The sequence below is a fragment of the Malania oleifera genome, chromosome 8 (genome assembly GCF_029873635.1).
Source record: "Malania oleifera isolate guangnan ecotype guangnan chromosome 8, ASM2987363v1, whole genome shotgun sequence".
NCBI lineage: Eukaryota > Viridiplantae > Streptophyta > Magnoliopsida > Santalales > Ximeniaceae > Malania > Malania oleifera.
Genome location: NC_080424.1, coordinates 19,338,777 through 19,357,727, shown reverse-complemented (window position 1 = coordinate 19,357,727; position 18,951 = coordinate 19,338,777).

Below are 18,951 nucleotides of genomic sequence, written 5' to 3'. Positions count from 1 at the left end.
AATTGAAATTAATTTTTTAAAATAATAATAAGAATAAATTAATTAATTAAATATTTAATAATAATAATAATATAATATAATATAATATATTATAAATTATAATATAATATATTATAAATTATAATATAATATATTATAAATTATAATATATATATATATATATAAGTTTAAGTTATCCTAAAGGGTATCAATCCTTCAGGAAAATATATTTATTTCTTCTTCTGTTTTTTTCTTTTCTTCTTCTTCTTCTTTCTCATTCTATGCGCAGAGGTCTCAACCTCCCTCTTTGTCTCCTCTCTCCCACTCTCCTTCATCACGTCTCCGTTATTTGGTTGATTAAAAATCTGAAAATATCGTTGGACTCTGATTGCCGCCATCGACATTTCTACTGGAGCGGATCTATTGTGGAAGCGGTGTAGGCATATCTCCTGAGGCAAGGCCAAATATCAAACTTACCTCAACTATGAGCCCCATTAACGAACGAAAATTTCCAGGAGACTCATGGGAAGATTCTCTACAATCTAGTCGGAGTGAGTTTTTGAATATGAGCTCTGGGGTACTAATCCTAAATTGGGGGTAAGTTTGATAATTTAGGCTTTTTATTAGGCTATTTAGGGTATTTAAAAATAAGGAAAATTTTAGGAAAAGTTACTCTAGGAATTATGACGAATAATATGGTGAAATTTGAATTTTAAGGTTTAGGGGTTTTTGAACACCTGGGGCGTAGGCCGGGGTGTTATTGGGCTTTTTCAGGAATCAGGTAAGGGGATTAAGTTAATTCAGTAATTTTATGAAATTTGAATCAATTAAATTGTTATGTTTATATAAATATATTTATTTATTTATTTATTCATTTGGGAATTTAAAGGCTATTTTGGGAAACCAACCATAAAAATTGATTTTACAAATTTAGGATATATGGTATGGTATTTTTGAACAAAATGAACGGTGGAAAGCTTGTTTGTTTATATGGATTTGTTAAAATATGGGAAATCATGTGGCAGATGATTTAATTTGTATGGATTATTGTATATTTGGATTTGGGATTTTGAAATACTGAATTGTCTGTGAAATACATAATTGTTTGAGAAATACTGGAAATGCTTGTGAAAATACTAGAACTGTTTATGAAATGTAGGAGTTTGAACTAACGACCAATAGCCGGGTGTTATTTGATTGGCTAAGGGCCAGGATTATTATTTAACGATCAAGGATCGAGTTTTAATTGGTGGTTATATGCCGGAGTGAATTTTGTGGCCGGGGGCGAGGTGTTTGGAATAACTGGAAATATATATGAATTAATATTTTAAATGGTAATTTCTATTATCTAAATTGCATGATATGTTTTAGGAACCTTGGGGACAAGTGTATTTTGAGCATGGTGCCGTTACTAGTTAGACCATGTGCAACCACATTGTCTAAATAGAAGTGTAGGGGGTCCATTCGACTGCCTGTGTGAGGTTGAAGTAAGGGCGTCAGACCTGCAGCTTTACTGTGGATGCTTGTAGATGTGTTTGCAGAGGATGTTATTTTTGACTTTGTTTGGACTGATCACCTAGGCTTAGTCCAGCATTTGGGCCGCACAACTCGTGCCATGGGGATGTAAATGGCATGTTTGTCACAGGGAGTGTCTTATATGCATATCTGTTAATTTATGTGAATATGGTTAATTAATAAGATAACTTCGATGGCTTATTGAGAAAGGTGAGTGCCCTGGTAGCAGTAATGGTACTAGAGCAGAGGGAAGCTACTTGTATGGGTGGGTAATCTTCCCTATCCTCAGCTAATTGTGTGTGTGTGTGTAAAATAAGAATTTTTCTATAAATGTGTTTATCTACTTAGTGAACTGATTATTTTCTGTACACTAAATGCATGCTGGCCACACACTAACATTAACTTAGTCTTTCCCTTACTGAGTTGTGCCTCACCCCTACTTTACAAACTTTCTTTTCAGGGAATCCTTGAGATCTGGTCTAGCGGGTTAGAGGAGCCAGACTAGTGGTGTAAATTTTATGTAGGTAGTGTGTAGATAGATATTTTATTTTTGTTTAGTTTTATGGGATGTAGTTATATGGAAATGGATATATCGTGTATAAAGATAGTTAGAACTCTTATAATGTAATTTGAGGAATTTATATTTTATTTTCGTTGCGTATATGTGTTTTATATTTGATGAACAAGGTATCAGGTACACAAACATCACTAAAGTAGCACTTCGGGCCCACCTGGCGGGTCAGGGTCGCTACACATCGGTGACCAACCAGTACAAACAGATGATATTTCATACCCTCTTATATAGAGCCGGACACTCTCGTTTAGCTCAGACATGGCGTTTGCCCACGGTAATTAGCCAAGACGTGGCAAATTTCACAAAACCTGGAACAATTTTGGAACTCATGTTCCTATACCCCTTAGCTTATGGTAATTAGCCATCATAGCTATTTTACAAACCTGGAACATTTTACATATAATAATTCATTCCACACTTATTTGGTATACAACAAATCATATCGTTTTCATTTCAAGAATACAGTTTAATACAAATACAGGTACGGTCATCTCAATACCACAGTTTTATACAAACATACAATTTTCCAATAGAAATAAGGATGATACCCGAAACTCCTAAATTTTCCCAAAAACAGTATCCCAAAAATCTTACATTTTCACCTGATAGATTTTCCCAAATAAGTAGTCAAAATATACATACAATCGTAAACTACAAGTTTACGAATTCTGATTTCAAAAATAAATGATATAAACCTAATCCTCTTACCTTGACCTGAAAACCAAAACCTGAACTCTACGGCTCCAAAACTATGAACCGAGTTCCCAAAACCTAAACATCAAAGAACTATACTTCACTATAATTCTTACTACTACATATATACCGAAATGAGAATGAAATCGAACCCTTACCTCGATTTTGGATCAAAACCCGAAAATCCTAAAAACGAAGATTTGATCTTCTATCCTTGAAGATCGTTGATTCCGAAAACAAACGACCCAAAATCCTAGAGAGAGAGAGAGATGATTTTGGTTTTATTCTCAACTAAGCAAGCCGAAAGATATTTATAACATGGTTGACCCGGCCAGACTCATCAACCAGACGACATCCTCGTCAATGGGCTGCAGAAGGAAGTTCGTCGACGCCAAGGTAGACTCGTCGACGAGCTTGAGATTTCATGATTTCCCAAAATCCCTCGATATTTCCTCATCGACAAACCACTAAAACTCGTCACCGAGCTATGCAAGATACTTCATCGATGAGACAAGAAGCCACGTCGATGAGCCCCACTGATTTTTACCTTTTTAAAATTTCCTTCTTTTTTCTTATTTATTTAATACATCTATCTCGAGTTGGGTTCTTACTACCTCCCCTCCTTACAAAATTCCGTCCTCGAAATTTATAATCTCTCATTTACCAATTCAACAACATAGCCAAATGCATACCCGACTCTAGAAAGAGCCAGTGGCCACCTACAGAGCAGCCCCATCCCAAATACATACATACCCTCCCTTATGGTGGAGGAATACTGTGGTTATATACATACCATCTCGGGAGCTCACAATATTACAAAACACTCCCAGAGAATAACCATACACCATTACTATGATAACAGAATATTACATACATACCCATACCGATCCTGCTACCAAAGCTACTACTCAGAACAACTGTGGATATTTTCAGTGTATTTCCATCTCTAACTCCCAAGAAGCTTCCTCAACCACGTGATTCCACCATATTACCTTCACTAATGGTATTTCCTTTGTACGCATCTTCTGAACTTTCTGGTCCATAATCTGAACAGGTATCTCCTCATACCCCAAAGCATCCACAATCTCTAAAGATTCGTAACTAATTACATGCGACAGATCTGACATGTACCTTCTCAACATGGATACGTGGAACACAACATGGATCCTTGAGAGCGCTTGAGGTACCTGAATCAAATAATGCAATAACTTTAAAGGAAAGCATGCTAACCATACCTATCACCACGTTGCTGGTTGCCTCAGCATCACTCGGGGTCAAAGCAAAAACTCTAGCTGGAGCCATATTCCTCTACTGGCCCCCACGTGGCACCTGATAGTCTCCCCGGTACGACCTAGGAGCAGAAGCAACATCTAGCAGTGTAGGGAAATCTCGCATCAGATGTCCCTATCTACCATAGCGATAGTAGATAACTCTCCCTACTCGACACTCTCCCCAGTGTCTCCTCTCATAAGTTTGATAGACAAGAGGATTCTGTACCACCTGCACCTCACGACCTCCAGTTTCCTACCTCTATCCTCTACCATAATTTCCTCTCCTCCACTGACCTTGTCTAGGACCCTACTGATAGCCTAAAGATGCAGATCTCTTCTTATGTATCTGATCCTCTGCATCCATATGCTCACCCACCTTTGCCAAGGCTGCTCTATCAGCTAACTCAGCAAAATCCTGGATCTTTAGTACCACCACCTACTTGAATATACCTTTCCTTAATCCTCTTTCAAACTGTCTCGCCTTTTTCACCTCATCAGGAACAATATACAAAGTGAAATGAGAGAGCTCTATAAATCGCGCCGCATACTACTGGACCGATAATTGTTCCTGTTTCAGACTCAGGAACTCTTCCACTTTAGCCTCCCTGACTGTGGCTAGGAAGTACCTGTCAAAGAACAACTATTTAAACCGGTCCCACGTCATCACTATCAGCATCGTCCTTTACTGCTCCAGAAGTCTCATAGCAGTCCACCACCTCTTAGCCTCCCCTGTTAGTTTATAGGTGGCGCTTTCTATTCTTCCGTACACTACAATACAATCAGACTTTCTCAATCTCCTGCATCCAATTTTTGGCGGTTGCAGGATCTACTCCCCCTGAAAACACTAGATGGTTCATCTTCATAAACTTCTTTATGGTTCACCCATAGTTTGCAGATGGACCATCCTGCTCCCTAGAACTCCTAGCGATCTCAGCCATAACCTGCTGAGCCATGCTACGTAAGACTGCATCAAAATTGGTCCCGACTATACTCAAGGGTCGTGCTCCATTACTACCACTCGCATGGGCACTACCTCATCCTAGATTCATCTTGAAAATCAATAAATGTATCTTAGAAACCATATACTTAGCATTGCACACCTAACATAGTTCCCCATGTTCACTTCCTCAACTCATTCCTAATTCCAGTCCCACATTCTAGGAACACAACTCGACAATAGTTTACTATGGTTTTCCTGAAATGGTCACCCGAGGAAAAACACAGAAACCACCATGGAAGTTCTGCCTCTAGACTGTAGAACAAAATCTTAAATCATTTTCCTATACTCTAGTATCATTTCTGCTACACTCTAAAGTCTACAGAACCTAGCAACCTAGGCTTTCATACCGAACTGTACCAACCTATTTATTTTCCATATTTTTTTTCCATAACAACAAATCCAATATAACAAACCAATATAACAAATTCACCAGATCATAATCAACCTAAACCCATGGGTACCAGGGATACATCAGAGATACAGTATGGAAGGTTAGTTGGAAGGTTAGCTAGCTGGTGTCATATCTTACCCCTACATGACTGGGTTGTGTGGCCCGAAGGTCGGACTTGACAATGGCTGGCCAACCACTGCCAAGTCATGTAAATGTCTATAAGTACAATGGGTCTGCCAGAACTGGCCCATATTCCAGGGGCGCCAACACTTCAATAAACCACATCGACTATCCATCCTCACGCTACCCCTACGACAGTGATAACACAATATCATGATGATCATGAACACATAGCAACGGTACCATGCAAGTGCAAGTCTAAACCAAGCCAATAGGTTCTGATAACATATAACATATTTCAAACTGTGATACCTTACTATTCCATAATAATAATTGCCAATTCAATATCATCATATCACATTTCATATATACCATGAAAATCATCGCCCTGTACGCCGACATTTCATATTTTATCAATCACAACCCATACATCATATCACATATGTAATGACCTGAAAAATAATGATATTTAAATAATAAATAGGGAGGGAAATGGAAACATGAATAGAAGGAGGTAGCAGAAGCATTCGTCGACGACGTTGCACTTTGGGGTGTAACAACCCAAGAAAATATAAGGCTATCGTCGATGAATACAGGGCATTCATGGACGAATACAGGGCATTCGTCGACGATGATACAAGAGGGTCTCGTCGACGAAGACATGTTTTGTCGATGAGAAAATGCCAAGAGGTTGTTCCTAAGCTCTGAATTTCATCAATGAGAAGATAACATTCATTGACAAACCTCCTTCTTAGCCTCATCGATGAGATGACGTGGCTCATCGACGAATCTCGTAGCATAAACTGTGTTAAACGAAGATTTTTAAGTAGAAAATTCACCGACACACACACACACACACACACTCTCTCTCTCTCTCTCTCTCCTTTCATACGGTTCCTCTTCCTTTTCTCTTCGATTTTGGCCCTGTTAGTCACCAGATCAAGGATCTGAGGTCACCACGACACTTCTGGGGAAGTTCTCTCCAAGTCTGCTAGAGCAGATCGTTGGTGGAACGAAGTTGAATTTTATCCCATATTTAGGGTAAGGTCTTTTAAGAAAATTTTGGATTTCTAGCAGTTGTAAGAAATATAGTAGACGTAGAAATAACAATATTTTGTTCTGGGATATATGGTTTTCAGGGTGTTGAGTGGAGAACCCTACGGGTGTAAGACCCGCCACACTAGGGGATTTTAGCAGGAGTTGGGTAAGGGAAATATGCTATGCTAGACAGTTCTAGAATAATTTTCAGCATGAAATGTATATTTTTACGAGGTTATTATTCACCGCAGAACATTATACAGTTTATCAATTATGAATAATATGTTTTAAATTACTGTGTGGTTTGAGAATATAGATATAGTATAGAAACATGATTTACAGTATTTTTCATAGTTATGTTATACAGAATACATATACAGTGAATATGTTTTACAACATTTTTAGAATACCATGATTATATAGTTTTACAGTACCATGACATACAGATTTACAGTTAATCTCAAAAACACAGTTGATATAGATATAGTTTACTACAACGTCATGGTTAATACAGTTATTACAGAATCATGGTAAAACAGATAGTTGTATATAGAGATGTATTATATAGTATCAGATCTTGATGAACCATTACAGACACAGTTTATAGAGCATGGTACCGTTGCTATATACAGAATAGAGTGCAACCACATATTTAGATAATACGTGATAGGTAGGTCGATCATGCCCACATGTGGACATGATCCTTATCAGATATGGGTTGAGGAGGGTTGATCAAACTGACGGAGTATAGTGGTTAACCCTGGTCGGCCTGCCAGGTTAGATCCCGCCTATGGGCCGCACAACTCTGTCATGAGAGGTTATATCATGACATACAGTTCTCCATCCAGGGAAGTTTTCAGTTATTATTATGTATGTACAGTTTCACAGACATAGGGAATATATGTATATATACATATTAAAAGTATTATGTATAGAAACCTAAAATACAGATATGTTAAGAAACATGGAAAAGGTGGTGGTTTATATTATTTGCATTGTACATATAGAAACAAATTTTCATAGTATTGTAACTCATTATAGTAACTCATTTTCCACACCTCAGCAATAGCATATTTCATCTTACTGAGCGTCGTCTCATCCCATTAAATTAATTATTTTCAAGTGATCCAGTTAGGCGAGCAGATCAGACTCGCAGGTAGTGGGGTTTCAGTATCGCCCTATCCATAGAGTGAGTATTTTTGGGAGTATTTATGTATAGCCCTAGCCCAGTTGAGGGTATTTTGGGAAATAGTCATATATGTATAGTTTGGGAGCATTGTAGCTCTCTGGTATTGTACATATTTATATATGGTGGTGGTTGTGTGATTTTAGCTTCTTGATGCTTAGGTGGATGACTAATTTTATATAGGAAGGTATCAGAGAAATGGAATTTCACAATAATTGTTGTTAAAAAAAAAAACCTGATTAATTTAGCAGGTCATTACAACATATCAATAGCTTAACCCGTACGCCGGCATAACATATCCATAACTCGGCCTATTTGCTGGCATAACATATCCATAGCTCGACCCGTATGTTAGCACATCATATAAAAACATCCACGGCGCCCATACGCTGGTTTTTCATAGTAAAACTCTGTATCATTTAACATTTCCCAGAAAATAGTATTTCATCATAAATTCTACTCATGCCACACCAAATAGGTATTGTGTATATTCAAAACATATCATCATTTACAGCAGTATTTCCCAACATAATGCACATATATATACATTTCCCAGAAATCAATGCTATAGGTTTATACTTATACTTTCATAAAACAACTAACTTAGTTTATTCCCTTACTTGATTCCTGAGAAAAAAAACCCCTAAAACAGTCAATCCAACACCCGCTGGGTTCCTCGTCCAACACCCTGGAAACAACATTTTCAGAACAAAATTTCAGTATTTCTACCCATACTACGTTTTCTACAATTGTAGGGAAGGCTAAATACTGATAAAAGTCTTACCCTAAATTTGGGATGAAATCTGAACTAGTCCCACTGACGATCCACTCCAGCAAATTTGTAGAGAACTTCCGCAAGAGTGTCGTGGTGGCTTTGAATTGTTGATCCGGCGAAAAACGGGCCTAGAAATTAAGAGAGAGGGGGTGGGAGCCGGAGAGGAGAGAGAGAGTGAGAGTTTCTGCGCAGGAAATTTTGGCCAAAAATGAAGTTTTTACCTATTTATACACCGACCTTCATCGACGAGCCACGTCACCTCGTCGATGAGGTCAAGAAGGACATTCGTCGACAAACGTTTGCTTCTTGTCGACGAAATTTAGAGATGAGAAAATATCCTCTCAGTATCTTCTCGTCGATGAAACGCACCCTCATCGACGAGCCCAATATGTCACTTCGTTAACGAACATGAATCCCCTTTTTAATTTCCTTTTTATCCCTTTTATTATTTAAATAACATAATTCTTTGGGTCACTGCAAATTATCTCCTGCACGTACAAATATGCTAGCCTACTCAACGAGTAGTTAACCTTCATCGGTATAAAGTGAGCAAATTTAGTCAACTTGTCCATGATTACCCAGATTGCATTCTTCTCGTGAAGCGCTGGTGGCAATCCGGTGACAAAATCCATAGAAATATGCTCCCATTTCCACTCCGAAATACTCAATAGCTGCAATGGCCCAGTCGGCCTCTGATGTTTAGACTTCACCTACTGACATGTTAGACATTGCTCCATAAATCGAGCAATCTCCCTTTCCATGCCACTCCACTAGAAAGATTCACACAAATCCTAATACATCTTTGTACTACCCAGATGTACTGTATACAAAGAATGATGCGCCTCTTCTAGGATTGTCCTCTTTATACCCTCGTCGTTTGGAACACATAGTATGGTCCCAAACCTTAGCACAACTCCCTTAGAGATATTAAAGTTTGCAGCCAACCCTTGCCGCACTTTCTCCACGGTTTCAATTATCACCACATCACTAGCATGCGCGACTTTAATCCTCTCAAATAACATTGACTAGATCACCAAGCTAGCAATGAAAGCCCAATGATTACCATCCACCAGATCCACGCCAAGACTTTCCAGATCCTGTCTGATATGATGTAAGCTATAACTGTAAATACTACCGCATGCTCTGACTTCCGACTCAACGCATCAGCTACCACGTTAGCCTTCCCTAGGTGATAGCTAATAGTGCAATCGTAGTCCTTAATCAGTTCAATCCACCTTCTCTGCCTCATGTTCAACTCCTTCTGTGTGAAAAAGTATTTTAGGCTCTTATGGTCCGTGAAGATCTCACATTGTTCATCATACAAGTTAGATCTTCAATGCATATACTACTGCAGCCAACTCCAGATCATGTGTATGGTAATTCTTCTTGTACTCCTTGTGTTGCCGAGAAGCATAAGAAATTACTTTTTCTTATTGCATCAGCACACATCCCAAACCCTTCAGCGATTAGTCGGTGTTTCAACTCCTAGAAACTCTGCTCACACTTGTCAGTCCAATCAAATCTCACACACTTCCTCATTAACCATGTCAAAGAACCAAATAACTTAGAGAACCTCTCCACGAACCGCCGGTAATACCTAGCCAGTCCTAGGAAACTCCGAACATCCTGCACACTCTTTGGTTTCACCCAGTCAACCATTGCTTCTATTTTACTAGGATCAACTGAGATATTACCTCCTGACACGACATAGCCAAGAAATGGATCTGCTTCAACTAAAACTCACATTTCTTCAGCTTGGCATACAACTTCTTTTCCCGTAGTACTTGAAGTACCAACCTCAAATGGTTTTCATGCTCTTCCGAACTCTTAGAATATACCAAAATATCATCGATGAAAACCACTACAAATTGATCTAGGTACTCATGGAAAATCGTATTCATTAGGTTCATAAATACCACCAGGGCATTAATAAACCCAAATGGCATAACTAGAAACTTGCAGTAACCGTATCTGGTTCAGAAAACAATTTTCACAACATCCTCGGTCCTAACTTTCACCTAATGATACCCTGATCGTAGATCGATCTTTGAAAAGACTTGTGTTCCCTACAGCTGATCAAATAGATCATCTATGCAAGGCAACAGGTATCGGTTCTTCACTGTTACCTTATTGATCTCGTGGTAATCAATGCACATTCGCATTGACCGGTCCTTCTTCTTCATGAACAATACTAGAGCTCCCTAGAGTAGTAGTTCCTGTAACTGCTCCTTCAATTCTCTAAGTTCTATTGGAGCTATCCGGTATGGAGCTTTAGAAATCGGCACCTTGCTTGGCAGCAACTCAATAGCAAACTCCACCTCCCGATCAGGAGGTAAGTCGGGTAAGTCTCTCGAGAATACATCCAAAAATTCGTTAACCACTTCGATATATTTAAGTTTCAAATCATCCCATGGTGGTCTTCACACAAGCTAAGTACCTCTGACAACCGTCCAAGAATAAATTTCTCGCCTATATAGCTGACAAATCTGTGGCGTCGAACGCACACACAATCCTACCAATTCATACTCCTGCTCCCCAGGAGATTTGAACACTACTACCTTCCTACGAAAATCAATCACTGCAAAACTAGAGAATAACCAATTCATCCCCAGTATGACATCAAATCCACACATGTCATACACTACTAGGTTCATCGGTAGCAGTCTTCCTGAATAACCACCGGCCAATTTTCCAACATCTTACTACTCATCGTTACACTCCCAGTCAGTGTAGCTACAGAAAACCACTCATCCATCACTTGGGTTTCAACCCCACACAGTTTCACAAAAATTGTAGATATAAAAGAATGAGTTGCTCCCGAATCAAATAAGACAACAACTCTATTCGAAAGTAATAACATGGTACTTGTCACCACGTTTCCAGCATGTTCTGCATTTGTTGGAGTAAGAGAGTACACCCTTTCTGAGGCCGTGTTTGCCTGATAATTTCCCCTAGGCATTTGATTATTTTTATGGTTTTGGCTCGGTGTAGGCATATCATTCCTCTGTGTCTGACAGATTCGAGATATGTGGTCCGGTTTGCCATAATTATAGCAGTTACCCCAGAACGGCTGGCATTCACCGTCATGCCATTTATGGCACCTGGTGCATTGCACGGAAGATGGATTCCCATGAGAACCCTACCGTTCGGTATTCTAATGATAGCTCGAACCATAGTCCTTCTTCTTCCACAGTCCCTGCTGAGAACCAGTCTGAGATCTAGAAGATACTAGCCTCCTCTTCTGTTCTTGTATCACCTCGTCCCCCTAGAGGTCAGTCTCAACTATGGTGGCTTTATCCACTAGAATAGAGATGTAATAGCCCAAGAAATTTAATTAAGGCCTCGTCGACGAACGCAGGGGATTCATCGACAAGGGAACATGAGGATCTCATCGACGAGGACACATTTCGTCGACAAGAGGATACCGAGAGGTTGTTTTCCAAGTTCGGAATTTTGTCGACGTGGAAAGGCATTTGTCGATGAACCCCCTTCTTGACCTCGTCGACAAAGGCGAGATTATAAATAGTACAAATTTTGGATTTTACGCAGAAATTTTAGCAAGAATTCCCTCTCTCTCTCTTCTCTACAATTTCTCCCTCCTCTCTCTTCGATTTTGGTCCCGTTTTTCACCGAATTGATGATCTGAGGACACCACGACGCTCTTGGGAAAGTTCTCTCCAAGTCTACCGGAGTGGATCGTTGGTGGGACAGAGTTGAATTTTATCTTAAATTTAGGGTAAGGCGTGTTATTTAATATTTGGATTTGCAGCAGTTGTGAAAAATGTAATAGTCAAAGAAATAATGATATTTTGTTATGGGAAATGTTGCTTTCAGGATGTTGAGTGGGGAACCCTACGGGTGTAGGACCCGTCACAGTAGGGGAACTTTAGTAGAAATCAGGTAAGAGAAATATGCTATGCTAGGAAACCTTATTATGATTTCAGTACAAATTATATGTTTTCATTAAATTATTATTCAGATCAAAATATAGTTTTCAGTGCCTGATAACATGGATATTTAGTTGTGTGGCATGAGTTTAATATAAGATTAGCACAGAGTTTATACAATTTTCAGAACACCATGATTTATAGTATACGTACAGAAACCTATATTTTACAACATTTTCATAATATTATGTTATACCAATTTCAGAACCATAACATTCAGTTATTGCAGTTGATCAAAAATTTCAGTTATTCAATTATGTAGATATCTCTTATATTCAGTTATTACAGTTTAATCAGATCAGTTTATATAATGTTATGGTTATTTCAATTGTTCCAAAATCATGATAGAAATAGTATTTTAGAAATAACAGTTACTTATATAGTATTAGACCCCGATGGACGATATTCAACCAGGAAAGTATGGTATCGTAGCTATATTCAGTTCAGAGTACAACCATATTACTTAGATAGTGTGTGGTATTCCGAAGTCGATTGTGCCTATGGTTTGGACAGGATCCCCATCAAATATGGGTTGAGGGGCCGATCTGACTGTCGGAGTTCAGTTGACTTACCCTGGTCGGCCAGCCAGGTTAGGTCCCGCCTATGGGCTGCACAACCCTGCCATGAGGGGTTAAATCATGACTTTCAGTTATCCATCTAGAGAATTTTCTCAGTTATTATATATACGTATGATCAGCATTACAGAAAATAGTCTTACCTATGGATATTAGTAGTATTATGAATAAAATATTCAGAAAATTAGTTTATGTTAAGCAACCTAGGTATGAATTATTTTGCAGTAGGTATACAGGTTTTATTCAGTTGGGTTATTTATGTTATTTTTCTAAATCAGATTTTATAAGCATGTAGCTCACTTGCCACACATTAGCAGTAGCATATTTCGTCTTACTGAGCGTTGACTCATCCCAATAAATTGACATTTTTCAGGTAATCTAGTTAGGCGAGCAGATCAGGCTACAGTGCTGCCCTATCAGTAGGGTGAGTCTTTTGGGGAGGGGAGTATTTTGTGTAGACATATTCAGTTGTATATGTGTATTTTGAGAATATTCTGGCACTCTGGTATTGTAATATATATATATATATATATATATATATTGAATTCAGCTTCTTGCTGCTTAGGTTGTTAGTTAGATTTATATTAGAACTTCAGTATATGTGTATTTTTTTTAAAAGAGAGGAAAAAAATTTAGCAGGTCATTACAAGAGAATTCTCGAATCTGCGGCATATCCATAAACCTGTGAATGTCCTTTCTCAGACCCTTCTCAAACCTTTGAGTCTTCTCATGCTCGTTCGAGATGAAACACAGCACGAAATGAGATAGCTCAATATATCTGGCAACATATCTCTGCACCATTAGGGTTCCCTGAGTCAGGTTCGAGAACTTATCAGCCTACACATCATGAGTGGAAGTCGGGAAGTATCTCTTGAAAAATACCTCCTTGAAGTGACTCCAAGTCATACTTGATGGACCAGCTCTCTACTTCTCAAGCAAACTCATAACAGTCCACCATCTTCTAGCTTCTCCTGCCAGCTGAAAAGTATAATAGAAAATCTTCTGCTGGTCTGTGCAATGCAGAACTTCCAATATCTTCTCGATCTTCTACACCCAGTTCTCTGCTACTATCGGATCGGGTCCTCCCGTAAACGTCGGAGGGTGCATACGAGTGAACCTCTATATGGTACAACCCATATAAGTAGGAGAGTGCTCACATCTCCTAACACTTCGCCCGATCTCTCGCATAATCCACCTCGTTAAACCCTGAGGCACAAAAGGAGACTCATCACTCGTAGTCCCCTCATAACTACTTTCCAAGTTGTTATCCTTAGGTTCCATTCTGAAAATAGGATAGGAATCGGTTAGAATTCCTATATTATACACAGTTAACACAATCATTAAAAGTTAATTATGTTAACTACAACTCTCACGGGTCTAGGTCTATCCTACCACACTGATACAAAACCATTAATGGTTTTTTGTGATTTTACTAAAATCGTCATTCTAGGAAAAACACAGAACACCTCCAATGAGTCCCCATCTAACTACAAGACAACCTTCACCCTACTCTATCCATTTCCTACATCCTATACTCTGGTATGTTCACATGACTACGCCTAACCAAGTCTACAAGACCAAACAACATGGTTAGCTCTAATACCACGTTGTCATGCCCTGAACCCACAATTGGGTCCTAGGTGTGAATGTAGTAACCTTACCTGTCTCTGTATCAATTAAAACATACATAATACTACACTGAATGAGGGTTCGACCCCGTGGGGTACACATATACCCTATACCCATTCACATACACATCACTTACACAACGGAAATATTCTTTCTAATACATACAACGTACCATACCAGATTCTATACATAACCAAATTCTATGCTCCAAAATGCAGTACATACCCTCGGGTGTCTACAAAACCCAACAATGACAACGTAGTTACAAAATCCATACTTACATAAGCACTATACGTAGCTAACCCACAGCCACACTCCTGTTACGCTAGAACGCTAGTGATGGCTACTCGAAGGACCTAAAAATCATTTGTATAATCTGGCTAAGACACCTCTCAGTAAGAAAGAAATAGGTTATATTAGTGTGTGACACATAAGTGTTATTTCGACATTAAACATAACACAATACAGTTGCATTATTTTCACAATCCAGTTCCAGTACTTACGATACAAAATATATGGTTAGTGTCATCACACTCTTCGGCCGAAATCAGCCGCATTACATGGAGCACCCGGTACCCTGCAATAACCAAAGCCCCACAGCTATATCGTTGCTAATACGGTGTCAACTCACACCAATCAGTGACCAACCGAAACAAACAAGTGATATTTCACACCCTCGAATATAGAGTCGGACACTCTTGCCTGCGGTATTTAGCCAAGACATGGCATTTGTCCAGGGTTATTAGTTGAGACGTGGCAAATTTCAAAAAACCTGGAACAATTTTGGAACTCATGTTCCTATACCTCTCAGCTTACGGTAATTAGCCGTCACAATTGTTTTACAAACTTGAAACATTTTACATACAACAGTTTATTCAACACTTATTTGGTATACAACAAATCATATTGTTTTCATTTCGAGAATAAAGTTTAATACAAATTCATGTATGGTCATCTCAATACCACAGTTTTATACAAACATACGATTTTCCAATAGAAACAGAGATGATACCCAAAACCCTCAAATTTTCCTAAAGACTGTAACCGAAAAATCTCGTATTTTCACCCGATAGATTTTCCCAAGTAAGTAGCCAACACATACATACAATCGTAAACTACAGGTTTATTGATTCCGATTTTAAAAAATAACTGATATAAACATAATCCTCTTACCTTAACCCGAAAATCAAAACACGAACTCTACGGCTCCAAAACTACGAATCGAGTTCCCAAAACCTAAACATTAAAGAACTATACTTCACTATAATTCTTACTACTACATATATACCGAAACGAAAATGAAATCGGATCCTTACCTCAATTTTGGGTCAAAACCCAAAAATCCTAAAAACGAAGATTCGATTCGCTATCCTCAAAGTGATTCTCCTCCTGATCCACGTAGCAACTTCGGATCGTTGATTCTGGCAATAGACGGCTCGAAATCCTAGAGAGAGAGAGAGAGGATTTTGGTTTTCTTCTCAACTAAGCAAGATAAAAAATATTTATAACTTGGTTGACCCGGCCAGACTCGCCGACGAGACGACGTCCTCATCGACGGGCCGCAGAAGGAAGTTCGTTGATGCCAAGGTGGACTCATTGACGAGCCTGAGATTTCAAGATTTTCCAAAATCCCTCGGTATCTCCTCATTGACAAACCACTAAAACTCGTTGCTGAGCTGCACAAGAGACTTCGTCGACAAGAAAAGAAGCCTCGTCAATGAGCCCTGCAGATTTTTACCTTTTTAAAATTTTCCTTCTCTTTTCTTATTTATTTAATACATCTATCTCAAATCGATTTCTTACACTGATCTCTGTTTTGATGCTGACAAAGCACATGTATCTTATGTGTGCATTTAGTGTGTGAACAGGTTTACATGTCAGCACGGACATAAGATGCAGGAGAAATGGAAGTCAAGACAAAACTTAAAGCCCGGATAACAGCTTGGCATATTCCATGAAAAGAAGAGCAAAAAGAAGAAGAAGAAGAAGAAGAAGAAGACGTTTATTCTTTATTGTAATTGCATTTAAATTTTTATATTTTGGTCTATTATAAATGTACACATCTTGCATGATATGACTTAATGCTCAGATAGGCCATAGACAGATAGGCCATGGACAGACTTCGGTCAACTGATATTGGATTTTTAGGCTTAATTAAAAGTCTCGGGCAACTGACTGTTTTATGTGTTATAGCCCTCGATCGACTGAACCGACTATGGGCCAAAAAGTCAAATAGTTGACTGAAGGCCTAGGTGACTGAACTAAAAATAAACATAGCTTCCATGGTCGACCGAACCTGATCTCTGACTTTTCCACTGTACCCAGGTGATCGAACTTATAGTTCAAAAAGGCACTGGGCGACCGAACCTTTTGACCCAATAGACCGAACCATGCATCCGATGCCTGAACCTACAAAGGTTTGGGAAATTGCCTTGTCCTAGCCAACTGGTTCTCCCCACAGCAAACCTAACCCAATTTTGGCTATGAGTCTGTTCGGGAAATCAACCTTATGAACTAGGCAATCGAACCTCTCGAGTTCACTAAAATTAACCTTGGTAATTGGGGTTAAATTCTAATTAAACAAATTCAAAATTCCCCAATATTTCCCCAACGGTTAGATTTTTCAGAAAAACTATAAATACCCCTTCCATTTGTTTAATTAGTAACTTTGATTAACAAATATTTTCTCTCAAATTTTTCACTTAATCAAAGTTCCCCTCACATACTTTTTTATTTCAAAAATCATTTTGGAGTAAATTTTTCATACTCTCCAACTCTCTTTGTTACATTCTTTGAAATATTTTTTAAAGAGAGTATTTTATTTGGGCATTTGTTTTTAATTGTATTTATTGCACATATACTCTTGAGCTTAAAATCTCAGATTCTCTAAATATTTTTATTTGCAAAAATCTTTATTGGAGAACGTATTTATCATATATATATATATATATATATATATATATATACACATATATTTTATTTGTGCAAAAACTATTTGAAGAGCAAACCTTAGGTTCTCCTATACTTGTATTGAAATATATTTTTGGGGGAAAATTTTAATAGGGTCATATCTTTGGATATTTTATCATACACATCATTTCTTAAAGATTGAAAATATTGTTTTGAGAAAACATCCTTTCTCTATTGAGCATTATTGCATATCATACTAGAGTGCTTGTATTGAACTTTTAATGTTGTACATCTCTGCTTGTATTTAGAAGCATTTTTATATGTACAAAAATATGATATAATCAAATCACTATAGTTTAATTTAACTTAGGCATATTTTTAAAATAAATTCTGAATATAGATATAATTAATTTAACATGCTCAATTAAAATCGAGCATATTTTAATTAACATAAATCTAATTAAATTTACATACTCAAATTTATTCGAGAATATTTTAAAATAAATCTAACATAATCTATTCCCCTTACATTAACACTGGAGTGGTGCATACGATCTCCAAACGACAAATCCACTCAGGTTAAAGTATTCAGGAGTGAAGTTAGGACCAAATGGGGTGTTCGTTTTCAATTTAGCGGAGAGATGAGGAGAAAGTTAGAGAGAGAAAGTGAGAGTCGGTAGAGAGAGAGAGAGCAGCCATGAGGGTACTTGCGCCAGGGGGTCCTTGAAGATTGCAGATCCTTCCATTATATAAACATGTATAGTTATTAAATTATTATTATTATTATTATTATTATTATATCATATTTATATATATATTATATAGACATATCTTTATTCAAATAAGTTTTATATTATTATATCAAAATACCTTATATCATATTATATTACTTACTTAAGAATTATTATTATTTGGTTAATTAATTATCATTATTTATTATTATTATTATTATACTTTTATGTATATTATTTTTGGGATCGTTACAACTATAATATTGTAAATTTTATAGTTTTTTTAATTAACAATTTTCATAAACTAAAGCAAGAAGGAAACAAGCATATGATAAATCATTAGTGCACTAATTAATAATTAATAAGGAAAATAATCATATCAAGAAGGCTTGCCTTTCAAATTCTCATGGTAACTACTTTTTTCCTATGTATAGCCAACAATAAAAATCAAACAATAAATAATTTATGATCACCAAAAATCAAGTTTTGAAGACACACATTTAAATCAAGGTTGAAAAGAAATTTAGTTTTTCTTTTCTAAAGATAAGAGTGGGAGTTTCAGAGTTAAAGGTTCGTAATTTTTTTATTAGCGAAATTGAAAATTCTATCCTGTTATA